Source organism: Phaenicophaeus curvirostris, chromosome 1, assembly GCF_032191515.1.
Source record: "Phaenicophaeus curvirostris isolate KB17595 chromosome 1, BPBGC_Pcur_1.0, whole genome shotgun sequence".
NCBI lineage: Eukaryota > Metazoa > Chordata > Aves > Cuculiformes > Cuculidae > Phaenicophaeus > Phaenicophaeus curvirostris.
This window is the reverse complement of record NC_091392.1, coordinates 185,735,188-185,755,074: the sequence shown is the minus strand read 5'-3', so window position 1 is coordinate 185,755,074 and position 19,887 is coordinate 185,735,188. Positions and strand designations below refer to the sequence as shown.

Genomic DNA, 19,887 nt, shown 5'->3' with positions numbered 1-19,887 from the left:
AAAGCTTAACAGTGATTTTAAAATTTATAGGTTTTGGTAGGTGGGCCATTTCCCTCTTTGCATAAGGGCCATAGGACGGGTATTGCTCCCAGGCATTAAATTCAATTCTGAATTTTGCTGGTGGTAATTCCAAGCTATGTATATATACTTAGCAGTAAAAGAATAACTAGCTAGTTCTTAGAAAAAGTACTATCTCAATGTTGTTGATCAAATGTAAGTTTATCAGTATCCTGGAAATTGTGTGTGATTTGTGGTGTAATAAGAGAGCCATCTCTACATCCATAGTGTAATAAGTAGGACATCAAGTAATCCAACAGCTAAATCTAATATTAATTTACTGATTCACTGATTAAGGCTAGGAAGAGCAGAACAGTGTTACCATGGTGAAGACTATATAATAAAGCACAAGAACGAGCTAGTGAATAATTGATACATGTCTAAGATTAGAAATGATCATTTACAGTGTGCTCTTTGATATTCATGCATGCTTTTTACTTTAAAAAACCTCAGAGATACACATTAGCACAAACTGTGACAGGTTTTTCAATAAACTTTTAAGCAAAGTAGCAATAAATTTATGCATGCAGGAACACACAAATATACAGTTACTGCAGTGCTAAGAGTGAGAATTCAGGCATGAACAAAAAAATTAAAAAATGGAAGGATTTGAGCATGAGATGTGCTTGGCCAGGGCACATGTATGTCTATGTATCTTAAAAATATAACAGAAATAAATAAGAATGTGTGTCCTAAGATTCAGTAAGACAAGCTGTAAACTTGTGCCTGTGTGCTTACCGCCTTCTGGTTTTAGTCACATAAAATAGCTCTTAATTTAATTTTTAAAGCTTTAGTTTAGAAGTAATTTAGTAAGGTGTCCTAGGCTATCTTGGATTAAAGAATAGTACTTACAGGTGCCCTGATTTTAAAGCCTAAGGACACACTTTTTACAGATAGAAACCTTTATGAAGGTATCTCTGAGTGAAGTAATGGAAAGCTATTTTCTGAGATAAACATTGTAGATAGCAAATAGTTTTGCTCAGAAATATGTCACTTTTATAAATGCATAATGGAAATGAGTAAACATACACAGTAGTTATAAGTATGATTCAGCTGCCCTGTAGCAAACTTTACTTGTCATAAATTCGTTTTTAGAATTCCCAGTAGCCAGACCTATTTTTCATTATTAATTAGCCCCATTAAAATAAATAAAATACATGTAGTTGGCTCATATACAACAATCTTGAGGTTAGGGGTGTTGTTTTTTCTGCTTGCGAGCTGAATTAAATTATTTAGGGAAAAAAAATAACTGATGTGAAGTAATCTCTGTATAAATATTATGTGCTTAATTTCAAATTTCTTTTTAATGCCTCAAGTTTTCAAACCGTCTTATAGTAAATGCCCTATTAAAGCAAGTATGTCTTTATGTTCTCTAGGGTAAGTTGAGTTATAACCATGTTATGACCATATATTTAGAACTTAATAAAGGATGAATCGGAATGAATCAAAACTAGTTCAGTAGTTACTGTGACACAGTGGCAAGTATCAAGGTGTAGAACTGAGAGATGCCTTAAAAAAGGATGGCAAATATCAAGACCAGGATCAATTTTAGTTAATTTACTGCTTAGAATAATAAGGGAGCAGCATACAGTATGTAACAAAAAGCTCAGATGCGTATTACATGAGACTCTTGAGTTCCTTCATTAACTTCTAAAGCTGCACAGTCTTCCTGCACATTTTTGTGCTTGAAAATAGGCAAACTGCCACTAATGATTATAAATGAATCAAGACATGGGAGCTAAGAGGAAAAGGAGAGGAACTATCTGTCTTAAACATAGTAGGGATAGAGGATCATAGAGGTACTACATACGTTTTCCACGTTCGGACGTATTTAAAGACTGAATTTTCAGACTTTATTTTTGTTGTCTGTTTCAGAACTGAATCAAATGTAAAACTTGCATTTGTGTTTTATACATGGATGGTTTTTCACAGGTAGGGTAGAAGCAACTCTATTCAAAACCTGTATATTTTTCATACTTGTATTATATGCACAGTGCTTTAACAGTGAATTTGTACTGAACAGGAAAGAGGGTTTGTGTTGTGTCTGAAGCGATGATCCATGGATGTGTAATAGCAATACTTTGTGGTGTCCTGTTCAAAAAAATCTTGCTGTATTTGCTTGTTGGAATGGTTGCATTTCTTCTTGCACTCTTCAGTCAACATTAGGTTAGATATTAGAATTATTATTGCCTTTTTAATTGCAAAAAAAGGGTAGGATTTTCCAGTACATTGAACGTCTTGGATATGACATCATTGGGGAACATGAACTTGATAAATGTACCTTTCAGAAAAGACTTGTGAAGTTCATTTTTGGGAGCAGAATCTTACAGCTGGGCAGTTAAAAAAATAGAAGTGAAAATTATACAGATCAAAAGGTAATAACAACAACAACAAAAAAAAGCCCTCAAAATTGAAAAGCACTTACATTTTAGCATGGACCCATGATTAATAGGACACTCTTCAGTGAATGGCAGCTGTTGCCTGCTCCTTGCTTTCCTGTTTATCTCCTTGAAATGAAAGTTAGAGGGCTGCGATGATTTCCCTCTGGACATTTCTTTGGGTGCTGCACTGAGTCAGGGTCACAGCGTTGGCAGCAGAGGTGCACTTTCTGTGGCTGGTCCTGCACTGTGTTGCTTCACACCACCTTATCTCTGCTGAGAGGAGCTAACAGGGCTGGGTTGTGAGGTCTACTGGTCAGTTAAAATTGTGTTATAAAATTATATATAGTGAAGGAGAGCTGTGTTATTGCATAAACACTACAGACACAGTTATTTTCCTTAATTAGCTTTTCAGAAATTTTGAAATAACATCTTTGAAAGAATGGCAGCAGCAAAGCTTGTCTGTTTATCTGCACATAGCTCCAACAACAGCATGGGGGGTAACTTCTTAATAGATCAGTGACGGGCTAACCTTGTATTTCAGCTACCTGGTATTTGCTGGGTTTTTTTCTGTTATTTCCATGGAATTTATTTTTTTTCCCATACAGGTTGCTAAGCATCAGTAAATTAATTCTCTATATGTTGCTGTCCATGATTTGCATACAGGAGAACATTAACACTGAAGTTGCATGACTTCATTAGTATTTGTTTACATTATTGCTTTATAAGTGGTTTCTTTCAGAAAAGCAGATAGCGCAGAGTATTGCAAAGCACAGATATTCGTGAGTTTCTTTCTCAAAACCTGAGACTGTGTTATGTATTATGTAGTTTTTCCCATTTGTTTTTTCTAATAAAGTGACAGAGACATGTCAGAGATGAACAGATCTCTGTCTTCCTCCGAGCACAATGGAGAAGAACGATGCATCAAGGGCTCTGCTCATTATTAATAGTTTTGAGAAAAGGATGTGCAGTTGAGATAGATGTTCAGCTTGTTCTGTTAGCTTAGGTTTTGAATAAAGTGTTCTCTGCTTAATTCTGAAGCAGTTCGCTGGCAGCATGATTAACAGTGGTTTATTGTATGACTGAAGAAAGCAATATTGATTGCAAGTATAAAGAGGTCCTTGCGGATGCTTTCTGAATTGTTTAGTTTTCCTAAATGAAGTCATCTTTTAAAGAATTTTACAACTGAAGGTCTCTTTTTTTTTTAAATTTATCTATTGTTTTGGAAGCCTTCACAATTCTGATTCCAGTTTCATTTTTGAGAACATGATATACATGACAGCTAGAAAGTGCAGTTGCTGAAGGTATTATTCAGAACACTATTACTATCAAGTTTGGGCACCTGAAATTTGATTTTGGGGTTTTTTTTGGCAGATTACTTGTATTCAGAAACTGGCTCTAATAGTTCAACTTCTTCACTTCACATTGGGATTAGTATTTCTTTCACCTGGAGGAAATCAGTGCTGATTCTGGAAAATGAGATCACTTCATCCCACGTCCTGTTCTGTCCTACCAGCTCTTTTGTGTTGGCCACACTCAAATCAAAGTTAATGTGAAGTAGAGAGAGGGTTGGGGTTTTTTTGTTTGTGGGTTGATTGGTTGGTTTTAATCTTCTGTTTCAGATGTTAGGGCCTTTTTAGAATACCATCTCATTCTGTCCTTTCCCCTTTTGAAACTCCTGACAAGTACAAGTTTTTCTAGAGTGATGGGCAGTTTTGAGGTGAAATTTATGCAGAGCTTTGAGAGAACTTTGAAAAATTCTTTTATAAAACAGCCAGAGACAGGAGAGTTTAAAAATAGAATGGTATAGCATTTATTGATATTAATTGTCAAAGTTTTCATCAATGTGGAACCCTCCAGAGAGCTACCATGTAGCTATTGGTGACCACAGTGGGAGGCAATAATCCATCTACTGCCACCATGCTGGGAAACAAGATTGATCCTGACCTTCACTTAATGATTTTTAACGACTGAGGTGTTTATTTTGTGTCACATCATGTTCTTTACTACAAGTGAATTAAGTAAATCTTTTAAGGACCACAGAATGTTTATTAGTGAGCTGCCTTTGCTAATAGTAATCAGGTTACATGTTTATAGCCAAGTGGTGAGGTGAACTTTCTGTCACAAATTAGGTAAATGTAAAGAAACCTAGGATGGTACATAGTCTGGTAAGAAACAATCAGCCAGTCTCTGGGGATTGTATAATACATCAGAGAACAGAACCTTCCCAGAGCTGGTATGTTTATCCATCCATTTCAGAGCATGAAAGATGCATCTTGGACTCTTCATTTAGTGAATGCATTTAGTGCATTGATTTAGTGTGTAAAGCAACACAGGTACCAGAGAAGGCTTCTGTATAAGAGACCAGTGTGTTGGGGTAAGAGTTGAAGTATGAATAAAGACTCATACTAGTTGTCTTTGAGAGGATGAGAAGAAAGTATGAGGGCTGGAAATGTATGTACAGTGTGCGCTGTATTGCTGTGCACAAACGCTCACCCTGCCTTTCAGAGCTGTTTGCTCCAATTCAGAGCTGCTCAGGCCTGACCAGGTGAAACCAAATAAGAAGTGCAGTTAGTTGGGTAGGTGCAGGCAACTGATAGAGCTCTGCTTCTTCTAGCACCCAAACTGAAAGCTTTATACGTGCTGCACAGCTGAAGCCAGCACAGATATTCCTGTTCTGGCACTGCACCCCATGGGTGGATGGAGTGCATCTCTGCTGCCTGGGAAGTAGTTTCTACCCGCTGCTTTAAATTCTTTAAAAAGTACGAGTGCTATATGCATGTAAATGGATAACTTCCCCAGCTAAGTTTATTCTCACTATGGTACTTAACCAGTTTCTGGGCAAGCACAGGATGGGGAAGACTTTCAAGTTGGAGAATCATTAAATGGAATCATTTTTATGAACAATAGTGAAACATGGCCAAATAGTTTTATTTTTCGTCCTCATTCCCTAATGTTTGAAGTACTGGTTTCGATGATTCTTTCACAGAATACTTATTTCTATATCTCCAAAGTAATATATTTTACCTTTTAATTTTGCCTACTTTTAGCCAGCACAAACTTAGTAAATGAAATTTGTAAAGTTAATTTTATTCTTAAAACTCATTCAACAGTAATTTTAAGGTTTGCCTTTACTTGTTTTTCAATTTGACATATCAACATCGATACTAAATCTGAACCTTTCGCTGTAGGTATTAAAATATTCAGCTATTTTACCAGTAACATTTTTAAACAATAATTTTTTATAAGTGAACATTGTTTTATTATTCAGTGGAAATGGAAGATTAGTGCCAGAATAGCAAAGTATCCTCTGCAGGGATTAACGTGTTCTCTGCATGAATTATTTCTCTTAATAATCATTATCACATTATGATCTCAGAACTAATTACAACTTTGAGAGGGAAATATTTTAGGTGCCTTTCATTCATTCATCTATGCTGTTTGTTGCCTTCTTTTCTTAGTAAGTTACATTTCTCATGAAGAAGAGCTTCTGTGTCTCTTTTTCTTTTTTCCCCACTTCTAGTTGCAGAAAGTGAGTGGTGCAGTTGCTGTTTTGAACCCCACCCTTAGGGTTGCTAGGCAGAGAACTTCATTGCGTAAGTAACCTGTTACTGAACAGGCCACTGCAACCCTAACCAGCCACCTAAGGAACAGCCAAGTGTGAAACGAAATAACTTCTACCATTGACTGTTTGGAACCAGACCCTTTAAACATGGAAAAAATGAAGCAGTTATTTTGTTTTAAAATAACAAAACAGCTAAAGAGAAGGAAATCTTTGCCAGCAGAAAGAAGCAGAAAGCAAGAGTATAAATGCCTGAAAATAACTGTCAAAACAATAACTCCTGAGAATGGATGATAACATCATGCATTGCAAATGCTCGATTGCTTTTTTCAGTATTGAGGTTTAGGGATGTGGATTCAGTCTGGGTTCCTCTCTGGCTTCTGGACTGGTTAGCAAGTGGCCTCAAATGAACTGCACAGATTTTGTGAGATAGTTGATGGTTTGTTCTGTGCAATAAATATTTTACTCTAATAATTCAGATCTTGACGTTCCAAATCAAACTAATTTCTCCATCCTTGCTAAGTGGTAATATACAGATTACCCAAAGTGGAAGCATATGTGTAAATATTTGAAATAGGGTAATAATGCTTTCTGACAAATAGTACTACAAATTTAGTTGGCAAAAGTTTGTGTGCATTTCAGCATGTTCTGGAGATTGTTATCTGGCCATCGGTTTTTATTAGCACTGTCTTACAGTTGGTAAACACAGAAATACTAGGAGAGAATTATGTGAAGCTGCATGACGGAAAGAAGAGAAGCAGAGGGAAGAGCCTGTAAGGGTGGTGAGGTAATGGGTGTGAATTTCAGGTGAGCAGACAGGATGCTGTGTAAACAAAACTAAGCAGGTACAAAACCATTCAGAGCTTAAAGATGCAAAGTTAAGACACAGTGTTAGGAGGACATTTGCAATAACTGATGACACTTCTGAGACTAAATTTTTTCCTGCCATTGAACTTATAGTCAGCTGCTCTTTTGTTGGTTTCTGGCTTCTTGCCAGTGTTGGCTTTAGGGTTTGGCTATAGGTAAAGTAGGCAGCTGCTCAACCATTCAGCTGGTGGAAGCAGCCAGACAGCTGAGTAAGACCTGTTTTGGTCCTGCCTTTCCTTTGCCTGTGGCTTTTTTGGAATGGTGGTTCAAGGCCAGGTGCAAGCTGGCCAAGCAGCAGCTCTTCGCCTCCTGTTGCGCAGGCTGCTTTCCACTGTACCCACCCACGAAGGGGACAGAAAGCACAAGGCAGCCCTCATAACCCCTGGGTGGCTTTTCTCAGAAGCTGCCCGCACCACCCTTGCCTCCCCCAGCCCGCCTGCTTCTCCATCTCAGCTTTGCCACTTCCCCCTCCTTCTTCCTCTCTGCTCCCCACTGCAACTTCACATCTGCTGCTGCAGAGCTGTGAGCCGGCTTTGTGATGCAGCTGCAAAGCTCGCTGGGCTAAGGGCCTTCGCTTCTGGAAATTACACCATCTGGCTGTTCACCAGAATGCAGTATGCAGAATTTATATTTAGATCATCCTGTATTTGGCATCTGGACGTTATTTATTGACTTGCTTGACAACACTTGGTTTGAGCACTTTCTTTTGAGGATGATACCGTATGTCATGTATGTATTGTCAGTTCTCAGTCACCACAGCAAAAGATGTTCTGTAAAAATACAAATTCTTTCTGTAAAGCTGTCATACTATTGTTGAGAGCTGCACATGAGATGCTATTTAGTATTGATGTCTATTAGAAATATTAAATATTAGAAGTATTAAGGAGAGGGCTGTTAAAGAACATTTTGTAATTAGATCAGTTCTGACAATCTACAAAAATGAGCCAATTCGTGACGTGTCCAGCAGCTCTGAGTATTTTGATAATAAACTACATTGTGCTATATATCTCAAGTTTGTATCAGTAGGGGTGGGTTGTGGAGTAGTGGGGTGGATTTTTTTTTTTTAGCTTTTCATAGTTTTTTTGTATAAGGGAATCTTTGTCATGGCTTAAGGATGAAACAACAGATGCTCTTAAATGAGTACCCAAAGTAATGTGCTGCAGGAAGGCCAACAGAGGGTGCTGGAGCAATGCAGCTCTCACCTTCACTGTTTTGTATTTTTTGTTTGTTTTCTGGAGAGCAATATGTATTTTGATAAGCCTCCTTATTTTGTGATGTCTTGCTGTACAGCTGTGAAGTTACTGCATTTGGGAGGCGTTTCATGCCATAATTTTCATAGTATAAAATATTATTGTATATTATGAAGATTATTTCAGAAATACTCATTAAGAAATCGTACTTAGAAAAACAACATGTACCTACTTAATCCATTTATTAATGTTTTTCACCTCTAAGAATAGATAGAAATGAAAATCCTGCTTTCTCAGAAGGAAAATGTTGGGTACAGTGGAAATGCCAAAGATCTCTGTGACTTATACATGTTCTGTTGCATGTATTTTGAGGCTGATGTAACAAAGCATTGATCTGCAACAGTTATTGTTTGTTGATGTAAATAATACCTTTGTATGAACAACACACCAAGAAGTGTCTCGAGGAGGATGAATAAAAAGTTATGACAAGTCATTGTGCAACACTTTGCAGTTAAACTAATTATATCCGTACTATTTCAGTTTCATCATTTTTATCCCCGTTCAGGATCTGATTTCTGCTCTGGTTGTAGAAGAGACTGTGCTCTTTATATCCTGGACTGAAAAGGTGGTGTGTCTGCACAGGGCCGCAAGGTTTGGTTGGAGACCGCTTGATTCAGCTTGCCCGTGTTCTTTTAAGTAGGCTGTGTCCATAAAAGTCAGTTTTTACAGCGTTGCCTAAGACTCTGCTATGGACAGCACTCCCTTCCTCTCCTCCTAACCCTCCTCCTCCTCCCTGCAAAGTGAAGGGTAATGACTTCAGGCTATGAGGTGTTGAGAAGTGCAGTTTTCCACAGGGATATGCAGAACCAGGTGACTGGTCTTAAGATGCAGTTTCTTTCTACTGCAGAGATGTGATGTATGAGGGACTAAATCCGCCCTGTTGTATTGATGATAATAAGCTCGAGTATTCTGAGCTGTTGGGATTTTCTTTGATGAGTTGAAAACTCGATAATCCATTTTTGTCCACAAATATCGTACATCTCTGACTGCGTCTCACAGACATTAATGGACTTCTCACCAGGGAGATGACGAGCTAGAGTCGTTTCAAGAACATGTCAGATATACTGTCTGTCACTTCTCTTTTTCCCAAACCAAAAAGCATCTAAGCCATGACCGCCCTGTCTGTCTCAGTGACTTTTGACTCAGACACCACAGTTTGATAGTTCTCTTAACGTTCAGGAAACCTGAACTCTTGCTTAAATGGGCAAGAGAAGAATTATCGAAACTTATAGTAGTGTTTCTTAAAGTGTGGGCAGAGCTGCTATTGTGGTTTTATGGAAAACTGCTGCAAAGGGCCGTCCAGAAGGAAAAGGGCACTAAAGAGACGGAAATACAGATTTATAAGTCTTTTAATAATACATAGTGGAATGGTGAGGGTGATTACTGTTAAGAGAAGGATGGAGGGAGGAGATGACGTTCTAAAACACCTTATGAAGTAGCAGAAAACTGAGTATCATTTGGTAATATCAGCTCAACAGATCTTTTAATTAAGTGTTCTATCAAGCATTTCATGGGGCTGAGCAGGTCAAGTAACATTGTTGGAGTTGGACTGTACTAATTGCTGCCATGGGTCTGGAACATTTGGTTTGATACATGCTGTTCAAGAGGCTGCTCTGACACCACCGTGGTTGTCCAGATGGGCTGTGACTCTGCCCTTTGAGGTATTCAGTGCCTCAGTTGGACAAGACCCTGAGGAACTGCATCTCGTATTCAAGTTAGCAAACAAGATGACTTACTCATGTCATAGCTCTGTGGAGCACCGTCACTTCCTGATGCTAGTAGTAACTCATAGTTACAAATTTCACAGGAATAAAGTTCAAGTTGGATTTGATAATCCAGCATTATGGGCCTCTGGGCATATCCATTGTGGGACAGCACTCTCCCTCCAATTGCAGTACCCACATCTGCTGCCAGTCATTTTCATAAAATCATAGAATCAGTATGTTGGAAAATACCTCTTAGATCATCGAGTCCAACCATTCCTGTCTGCCACTAAACCATGTTCCTGAGTTTTGAACACAGACATGGTTCAGGTGGCAGTCCTGGCTTCAGAGCCTTTGTTCATGTTGAGGTTTGCTCAGAACGCTCAGCTTCTTTTCCAACACCATCTTTTGAAGTGGCATTACAAGCTAGCTCACAGTAACATGGCACCATGTGATGAACATCTTGGTCAGAGGACGAGCAACAGAGGAAACTTCATGCTCCTTTTGTACAATAACCGGGAAATCCAAGACCTAAACCTAATATACAGTAAGAACAGTCCTGCAGCCCAAAAGCTATCGCTCTGTTAAGATTTTTAGGGGCTGAGAAGATTTCAACCAGTTGAGGTAGGGAAGAGTTGCAGTGCTTGGCTTTGTGCAGCTTCCATGTAGCATAACAGCAAATGTACATAGCCTGTCTCAAAGGATGGTTGTGGGTGAGTAGCTTTTGTTTCTGAGCCTGCAGCTGTTATTAGACTGAATTAAAAAATTGGCTGCCAGATGCTTGTAATTGCATCAAATAGAAATGTAACATTTCCTGTTCTAATAGGGAACTCACAGTTATACCCAAATAATAAAAGTAGATTCCTACTCTCAGCATTTTTCATTTTCCAGAGGAACCACTCTGTTCACTTCTTCTAAAGGAATTGCAGCATAACTCAGTTTTCACTTTTGGTTATAGTTTCTGAGCAGAATTATTATTTTTTTAAAAAAGTCAATTTCATGTTGTCAGTGTAAAAACAAGTTGTAATTTAAAAAAAATGCAGCATTTGCATATAAAATTTCCCCATTTGTTTTATGTCTCTGTCCGAAAGCATGAATTCCTGGTAAGAAAGTATGCAGTAGTTCTTTAAACAGCATCTGTTATGAAATGTTTGGTAGATAAATAAAATGTTTAAGGTCATACTTTAAGACTTGGAATTTGTTTAATCTTTTGTTTAATCTGGGAGCAGTAATGTATCCCATTGTCCAGGTGACTGAAAATGACTGTTGTTTTCTCTAGGTAGTTGAGATGGCTCACAATGCAAAACAGTGATCTCCAGGAAGCAAGCAAGACAGCATCCAGACTGCTTGCAGTTAACCCATCTCTGCTTGAACTAGAAAGTTACTTAAGAAAATTACATCGCAAAATTTAAGCATTAAGAGTGATCACTACTGAAAACTGTCACTTCAGGAAAAGGTAAGACTTTGCATTAATTCCCCATCATTACAGATTTTTTCTTAGAATGGTATTGAATTTTATGTACGAATGCATTGAAGAAATGTGGCAACTATTATCCTTTTTTTAGTAAATAATTAAAAGTCTTTTGCATAGGTAAAAAACAGAAGCATGCATATTGGGATTTGGAAGCTCATGTATATGTAGTTCTTACTGAAAAGGATTGTGTGCCTGATTTTAAATGTTTGACACCGACAGGTTTTGGTTTCTGGTGGCCTCACTTTAAATAAGAATTACAAAGTTATCTTAAGAGCATGACTTCTGACGTGAGATTGTGCACATACTTATAGACTTTATAGACTCATGTTAACGTTAGTGAAAATTGGCAAACCTTCCCCAGGAGCTGAAGAAACTTGTGGGTTTTAAGTAACCTGATATAGTGCAAGTGTTCAGTTAAAGCCTTCCTGGGACTGGAATTCCTTACAGAAAACAATTGACTATATTTGGTTGTATAAATGCTGATATGTGTTTGAAAACAGATGGATAAGCATTTTGGATGTGTACTAAATAAGAATCTGAAATAGCTGTAAGTGCTACCATGCGTTTTCGTCTCAAGGAACCAGGGGAACACCGGTGAGCAACATGAGTAGACCTTCATCAGTGTACTTCTCTTGAATAAAACCAAACCTTTTTTTCCTTCTGTTAGAGGTTGAACGGGTTTTAACCTGTCATTATTAAGCTGTAGTTAGTCTTGTCTTATAACAATAAGATTTCTTGGAGTCAATTAAGTTTTCCATGTAATTGGTTATTAAATCACAGAAAATGATAGTCACTCTTAGTAGTAGTTCTCCTGGAGTCCTGGCTTCCATAGTGCTCCCAATCCTACTCCACTGAAGAGTGAAATATTTTCTTTTTGCTTTTAAAGATCAGTACTATAAAGGCTTTTGACAGAGCCACAGACTTTTCAATCTGAGTAGTTATTTTTATGTTCTTTGTTGATTGCTTACATACAGATGTTTCTGTTTCAGCTTTTCCCAATTTTTAGATGATGGTAATAGTTATAACAATTGTTACGATGCCATTTATTTTTCAGTGCCAATTTTATTTCAGTGTAGTCTTCTTTTGTCCAAGACAGTTTTTTGTCCAAAACAAGTAGAAGGATGTATTTATGCTGCAGAGCACGGAGATCTATAAACCTGTGATATGTATATATTCTAGACTTATATGGCCATTCGGAAGATGGTGATTTTCATTGGCTAGAGATCAGCTGTTCTGTGCGGCAGGGCTGTGTACATGCATGCTGATATGAAAAGAGCTCCGTATGGCTCAGTTTGTAAGTTTAGTTTGACTTGTATTAGGGCTCTAGGACACATCTCCGCAGAAGCATGTGCGCTTTCAACCTGGTGTACCATCGGAATGTGCTGAAATTCCCGTGTCAGGCATTGAAGGGTATATGGGAGACATCTAACCCATATAAAATAATGCAGTCACAGGAGTCACTAGCGCTCTAGACAGAAGATTGAGCACGTATCGTTGTGCCATGTGAGCTAGGAGGGAATGCATGATAACTCTGGTCTGGAAAACTACAACTATGTGTAATTAGTGACAGGCTCTAAGCTGGGAAATGAGAGCACTGTTTCCTAGACTACCTTGTGAAAGTAATTTTAGGACCTCCCAGTCCTGGTTAGGCAAACTCAGAAAATACTGGTTATGACCAACTCTGAATGAGTTTAACTGTTTTACTGTGCCTTGAAACAACTGAATATACAAATGCTTTTCTTTCACAAAGCAGTTTAAGAAGATACGAACTCTTAGGAGTTAAGATAATGGCTTCAGAGTGAAAACTGTATCTCATGGCAGCAGGCTTCCCACTCAAATGAATACAAATTGGCATATTAGCAGGTGTCTTGTAAATGTCCTTGAGCTCAGAGTTAGAATTACATGAATATGCAAACAAATGCATGGACTTTTATTTTCTAAAAGGGAGATGAGACCAACTGACATGATGTGCTCATCTTCTACAGTTCAGAAAAAATCCCAGGGCACAGAGGGAATTATTTAGTTCCATTTAAGTAGAACAGTGTTGGGTTTTAATTACACTGGTGGCATATCAGAAAAATTAGTGGTACTAGAGTCTGATGAATGTGGGTCCTATTATCTTTCCGTAAGTTCTCTCAGATTTTGGAGGATGACATTGCTGACATCAGCAAGAGGATGCTAGGGGAGATTGTATCTGTTGCTACTTGAACATACAACTGCCTCTTATTTATTTTAATACTGCACTGTAAATGTGTGCTCTTTGATTTATTTGATCTGATGTTTTAATAGCATATTTGTCCGACTCTAAATTGAACTCAAATCACTTCTGTGCCTTTGGTTTTTGAAGTGATGGAATTCTATTTAGACTCACCAAGGCATGTGATATACTACCTGGCAGTAATCTAGGAATGCAATTAAATGTGTTTAATTCTATACTTTTTTTGAAAGGTTAGAGTTTTAAATTTTTGCAAGAGGGAGGCCTCACAGGGTGTAAAAACTCAACCATTTTATTTTATTTTAGTACTTGGACTTCATTTTTCAAAGTCTGACAAACACCATAATTTCTTCACTCGGTTAGTTGTGAAGCCTGTGTTAGCTATGAAGGTCCCCGTTTTTACTTAAGTTCTGAAATAAGGTCTGGTTTATTAAGCATCGAAGAAAAGTGCAGATCCCAGCAGCTAGCTATAGGTTCCAGAAGTTGTTCTCCATTTCGATCTCCCTTTTTTGGAGAGACTTAAGCCTGCATGTGTGAAAGAGTCTAGTTCTATAATTGCTTAAAATATGTACATATATGTGGATTATACTACTTCACAAGCTGGTGGATGAGATATTTAAACAGGTTGGACTGAAATAAGGGAATACATGAGAGCAAGGAGGACAAGAATGGAGATGGAGCATGAATAGACCGGTAGTTTAAAAAATAAAACAAGAAAAAAATCTGAAAAGGAAGAACTAAAATTAGATTTGTTTTGTTATGCTTACGGATTCCTGCTGGTTGCATAAAAATCACTGAACTTAAAAGGTCATACTGCCAATGCTCAGTACCTTTCAAACATTCATTTTAATTTAGTGCAGAGATCCAAATGAAGACTGATACTTGGAATTTGGGGGAGGCAATATCATTTTTTCCTAATTAAAAATACAAATGTTCTAGCTTGAAATCTTTTCTGGGAAGCAGATCAGCATCTGTTGTAGCCAGCAGTACCAGTATTGACTTGAATAATGTAATAACATTTTAGGGCTGATAATCAGCATTTAGTATTGCCTAAGAGTGGGTTTTGTTTTTCTTTTCATGTAAAGGTACTGTAATAGTTCATGAAAGGTATTTATCAATATTAATCCCAGAAGAATTCTTAAGAACTTTACAGCTATAAGGTGTGTAAGTGCTTAAATAATTTGGTATTTGCTTGCAGCTTTTTTACTTCCTTAAAAAGGGCAGGGGGGGAAAGAAAATAAAAAGTGGGAAACCTGCATCTGGTATTAAAGAAACTATTTTTTTATTTAGGAATGTGCATAGCATGGAAGATATAAAATAGGCAGCAGTTCTTATTGAAACAGCAAATACTTAAAAGATCACAAGATGAACAACAAAATCACAGAAAGTATGCCATTATTTCCAAAGTAAATATTTAACCAAATAGGTTTTTTGATACAAGGAACAAGATGTACAAGGAGCAGGATGTGATACATCTCCAGTACAGCATTTTAAACACATTTCAAACTTCCTGGCTTTGCCCTTGTTTATATTTAGCTAAAGCTTACGTGGTTCCACTCAACGGTCTTTTGCTTTGATTAAAACAGGCTTTCCTCCCATGTAGGCAGCTGATTTGGGGGCTTTTTAAAGTATAAGCAAGTTCTTCTTGTATATGTTCCTCAATATAATAGAATAAAGGTAAGGACTTTCTTTCTCCTTCCCCCCCATAGAGAAATGAACTAAAAAGTCCAAAGATACAGATATACTACTTTTTCTGTATGTGCTATTCTGGGATACGTGCTGACCTACTTTCTGTGTTTCCATAATTCAAGCTGAAAAATTTTAGCTCAGGTTGCAGAAAGATTTGGATTTGTTTTTCAATGGATTTTTGTACATCCTTTCACATAGATACGCACGTGCACACATACATGCACACGAACTGGCTAATGTGGGGTACAGTACAGCAGCAAATCAATGCAAGAGTACAGTTGCATGTACATTAGCAAATCAAGATTGCCAATTTAGGTACAATTTCAACAATAATAGCAGCAGAGATCTGCTTCTAGACACATGCCTTTAGAGGATTTGACTAGAAGAGGTTTCCAGTCTAGTGGTGCAATAATTCTGAGTTATGTGATAAGATAGAAAGCTTTCAGTTCCCAATTTTGAATAAATTTGACTTAGCTTCCAAAACTGCTGTAAAAATCTTGTTATATTTTTTCCAGTTTCTTCAGCACTGTCTTAGAGACTGGAAAATAACAATTCTTTGAATAATTTGCTTTGACTCCATGCATATCTTTATTCAGCACTCTGATCATTAAAGAATGTTCAGCCCATTGGTTTACCATTCCCAATTAAAATAATGATACAGAGAGCTTAGGAATTGTACGAACAAATAATGAGAGATGAAGACCTGCTCCGACCCACTGCTTAGGGCAGAAAAAATTCATCAGACCCAGCAACGCTGCACTTAAATGTGAGAGCTTTCCAGCAGAGCAGCTCTGGTAAGCTGTGTGGCAGCAAATTCTTTTTCATTTATTGTGCTTAATTCACAATGACTGTAGTGCAGCAGGTCTTCGTGTGGCATTCCTCTCATCTAACCTGTATGAGCATGAACAGAAGGTTGCAAGATGAGTTGATCGTCATCTACAAATTCTTGTCTTTTAAAAAGCAAAGAATTTCTTGGCTTTATAATTAGAAGCGCCTGGAAGTTGAAGCTCAACTAGCTTCATCCAAACCCAGATTTTCACACAAGAAGGGAATATTAACATGGAAATAGATGAGTTGTAGCATCTCCTACCAAGGAAGAAGGAATAGTCCTATCATTGTGGAACAGTAACTCCCAAAAGCTAACCGTAACCTTGTCACTACTCAGTATAGTTTGTGGAGAGGCAGAGATTTTTCCAAGACGTTATGCCCATTGGCTGTAAAAGAGGTATGGAAGACTAAGCTACCAGACTGGAATTAGGCTTTGTGAATTCATTCCTCTGAGTCTCCAATACTTACCAAAAGCTGATCTTTAGCAAGAAAAGCTATGCAGCCTTCTGTACACAATTGGTCCAAATCACCCCCACTGATGCTCACCTCTTCTTTATGTTCCTGTGCTTTATTCTTTCCTATGCAAGTAGATGTGTCCTGCTTGTTATACTTGAGAGGCATATCTGGGAATCCAATTCCTGCTGAAATGTGATCTGAACTTCACCCATTTTTCCATGTCCTTCCGATCCGTGTAGGAACCAAGGGGATAGCAGGTTATTTAGGTTCCACCAGGATGTCCCACTAACTTCCACCCTCCCTAAAAGTACTTTACATTTGTGCCCTGTACTGAAGGAGCTGTTGCCTTAATACTCTGCTCTCTGGAGTCAAAACTTGGAAGAACAGCCTGAAATAATTTTCTCTGCCTAAGAAAGATAGAAGTGATAGGGCCAGTGGTGTAAAGCACAATGAGTAGGTCTGATCCTTGCTATTGTACTTTTTTACTTCCATAGCTGGAAGTTGTTCTCAGATGTTTATCAGCTGAATTTATAGTGCTAACGTGACAGTAGTGTTTAACTACAAAAAATGTAAGGCTAGTGTTTCCTAACGCAAATTGATTGAAGGACTTATCTTACTGCTATATGTCTTCCTGAAAATAATTAGTTTCTATAGTATTAGCACTTTTTCTTGGATGTTTGCATAATTACAGAAGTGTTCAGGAATGTATTTTTCGTCTTTGCCTGTCATAGAGACTGGTAACAACTTGACTTCCAGAGATAAGCCAGATCACGGTGTTCTATGTTATCGCAGGCATTAGTTCTTCAAATTCCTTTCAAAACTAATATGAAATGTCAGGAAATTAGAGTTTATCCAAGCCATGTGAGGATACTGCAACAGGGCTGTATTCTTTGTTTGGGTATCTTTAAATCTAGATGAATTTCAGGATTATCACCCTGAGTTCTAAAAGCCCTAAATGGCTTACAGCCCAGATGAAAAACATATTGTCCTCAATATTTTGCCACTTATCATTATTTCGGTGTTATAAAGCCTGGACCTGAGCTTGCAAGAAGCAGGATGATGATGTTCATGCACCTCCCCAGACTGTGGAATGAATTACTGGAAGAGTTCAGTGGGAGGCTTGCTATGGTTTGAAAGTGCTGCAGGATTTATCTCCCTTGGCAAGTGTTTTTTCTAACTAAGCTCTTAATTCACTTTGTGTGAAATAAATTCCACAGTTCTGAAGCCCTGTACAGAGATAACAGCAGAACCCATTAAAGAGTAAGTGGAAGGGCGTTCCTTCCTTCCTTGAGAGGGCTGATACATGAGTCCGTTAATGTTCACAGTCAGTGGGCAAACAGGTGTCTTAAAATATGTTCTTGCTACAGTAAGTGTCTGACTTATACTAGGTGATCACACACTTTCATTTAACACTAATACTACCTTTTTCTCAGTTGCTCTCTTAGGTGTTGCTAGTCCAAATAAGGTTGTGTTGTCTCAGTTTAAAATTTACTGGTTGCACAGCAGACACTCATAAAGGTAACTCTCCTTTTCCGTTGTTGCAGGAGTGATCTTTATTTCTTATTTTCATTGCATACAGTAGTGCGCATGTGTGTGCATATACATGTATTTATTTATATATATATATTTATATGGTGTTATCTGGTGAGCCTTGGGCCACCACAGCTGTGTACAGGCACACACTTGCAGCAACACAGACCCTACTGGGAGCAGCTGTTAAACACATGATCTCTTTTGTTATTTTGCCTGTATTATAGGGCTTGCAAAGGGGGTGAAAATACTCTCTTCTGCTATAAATGCATCTACCTACAGTCATTTAGTTAACTATTGTCAAATTAGTCTAAATTGAGGTTAACTCAGGCCAGTACAGAGTTACAGAGAATCTCGTCCAAATCTTCAAATATATTTTTCTAATTTATTCTTGTTCTGCTTTTATTAATAAGGGCTGAAGGTCCTAATCTGTATAATCATAGGAAAATTAAATAATCAGTATACATCTGCACAGTTTTATTTGCCACATTAAATATATATATATAAGTATATATATATAAAAAATATGTATATGTGTATAAAAGATGCAGAGGCACACTCCTTTAAATGTGATAGTGGTACGCAGGCTGTGTAGAGTCGTGACAGATTTGTAGCAGTGTAATACATCATGATGTTTTCCCAGTCCTGTCTAGGATGAGTGTTTCAAGCATGATTTGAATGCTATCCAACCATGCTTTACAAAGTCAGAGGAAAATGATCAGTTAAATTGGGAGCTTTTAGTAGCACGTTTAAATAGGTGGTGGGTGCTTTTTAACTCATTAGGTTCTCACACATCTTCAGGAATCAAGGTGGAGGAAAGAGAACCCCAAATTATCTCTGACTGCAAGTAAGTCTCTACAGGGAATCTTCCTCTAATGTTTTGTGGGATTTCCCCCTTTTTTGGCCTTTAAGCACTTGGAATTTTTCCTCTTGTCTTAAAACTTGCTGTAGGAATCAGGCACTGCTGGTGCTTGCCCAGCAGCAACACGTACAATTGCCCAAGGCAGTGTGTGTCGTACAATTGCCCAAGGCAGTGTGTGTCGGTTACTTGCCGTTGGCCACTGCTTCCTGTGGTTTGGATGTTTTGGAGACAGTTTCCTCAAGTCTTTTCCTTTTCCCCATATTTTACACATGTTCTGGTTTTATGTCTGAGTATGGAGGGAAAAAAAAAATAAAATGTAGATTTAATGTTTAAGTAGCTGATCCTTCCCTTGCTTTCTGCCTTTCTTTCCATCACAATGTAAGAGGAGCTTCAGACTGCTTCTAAATCCACATTTATGAACTTGTCTAGAGAAATTTCCATTCAGTCCCTCTCCTTTTACCTAAGCAAAGCTTTGCTTACTGCAGATGGGACAGAGGCACAGAGAGAGAGAGTTTTTATTTGCAGCGTGGAATTCAAATTGCCACTGGCAAAGCATGAGTAACCAGTTTGTCAAATTATGGTGTTAAGAGAGGTGACAGAACTCTGTTGTAAGTCAGTACATAGGAAAATGCTTATTTTATCAAAGAGGTATCCTGTATCGCAGTGTTAGATGCCATAAGATCTTATAACATAGTGTTCAAATGTGAAGTAAGTATATATAATAAAACTACAGAAGTTTAATATTGTACAATTAAACATACAAAACAGGTGTGGGATATTTGTATCTGTATCTGGAGGTTTTAAAGATAATTTAGATGCCAGTGCTTTCAATGCTGCAGCAATGTCAGGTTGATTCTTTTACCACCTGCTGACTTCTGTGTCCTCAGGGTTGTGCCTCAGTCAGGCACTTGAAGTAGCTGGTAAGGATGTGTTCTGGTGGTTTTAGACCTCTGGTCTCAGGTGGAAAACATTCATTGTCCTATTGATTGATCTCGTACTTGGGACAGGTTTATAAG

At 37.9% G+C, this 19,887-nt stretch overlaps 1 protein-coding gene across 1 annotated transcript in view; it reads left to right on the top strand.

The window, feature by feature from the left end:
• Positions 1 to 11,100: 11,100 nt before the first annotated feature.
• The window catches only part of FRY (FRY microtubule binding protein), a 212,841-nt gene continuing 204,054 nt past the window's right edge, over positions 11,101 to 19,887 (top strand). The window contains exon 1 of the mRNA XM_069882639.1: positions 11,101 to 11,273. The gene's annotated coding sequence lies outside the window, so the exon portion shown is untranslated. The remainder of the gene's footprint in view (positions 11,274 to 19,887) is intronic.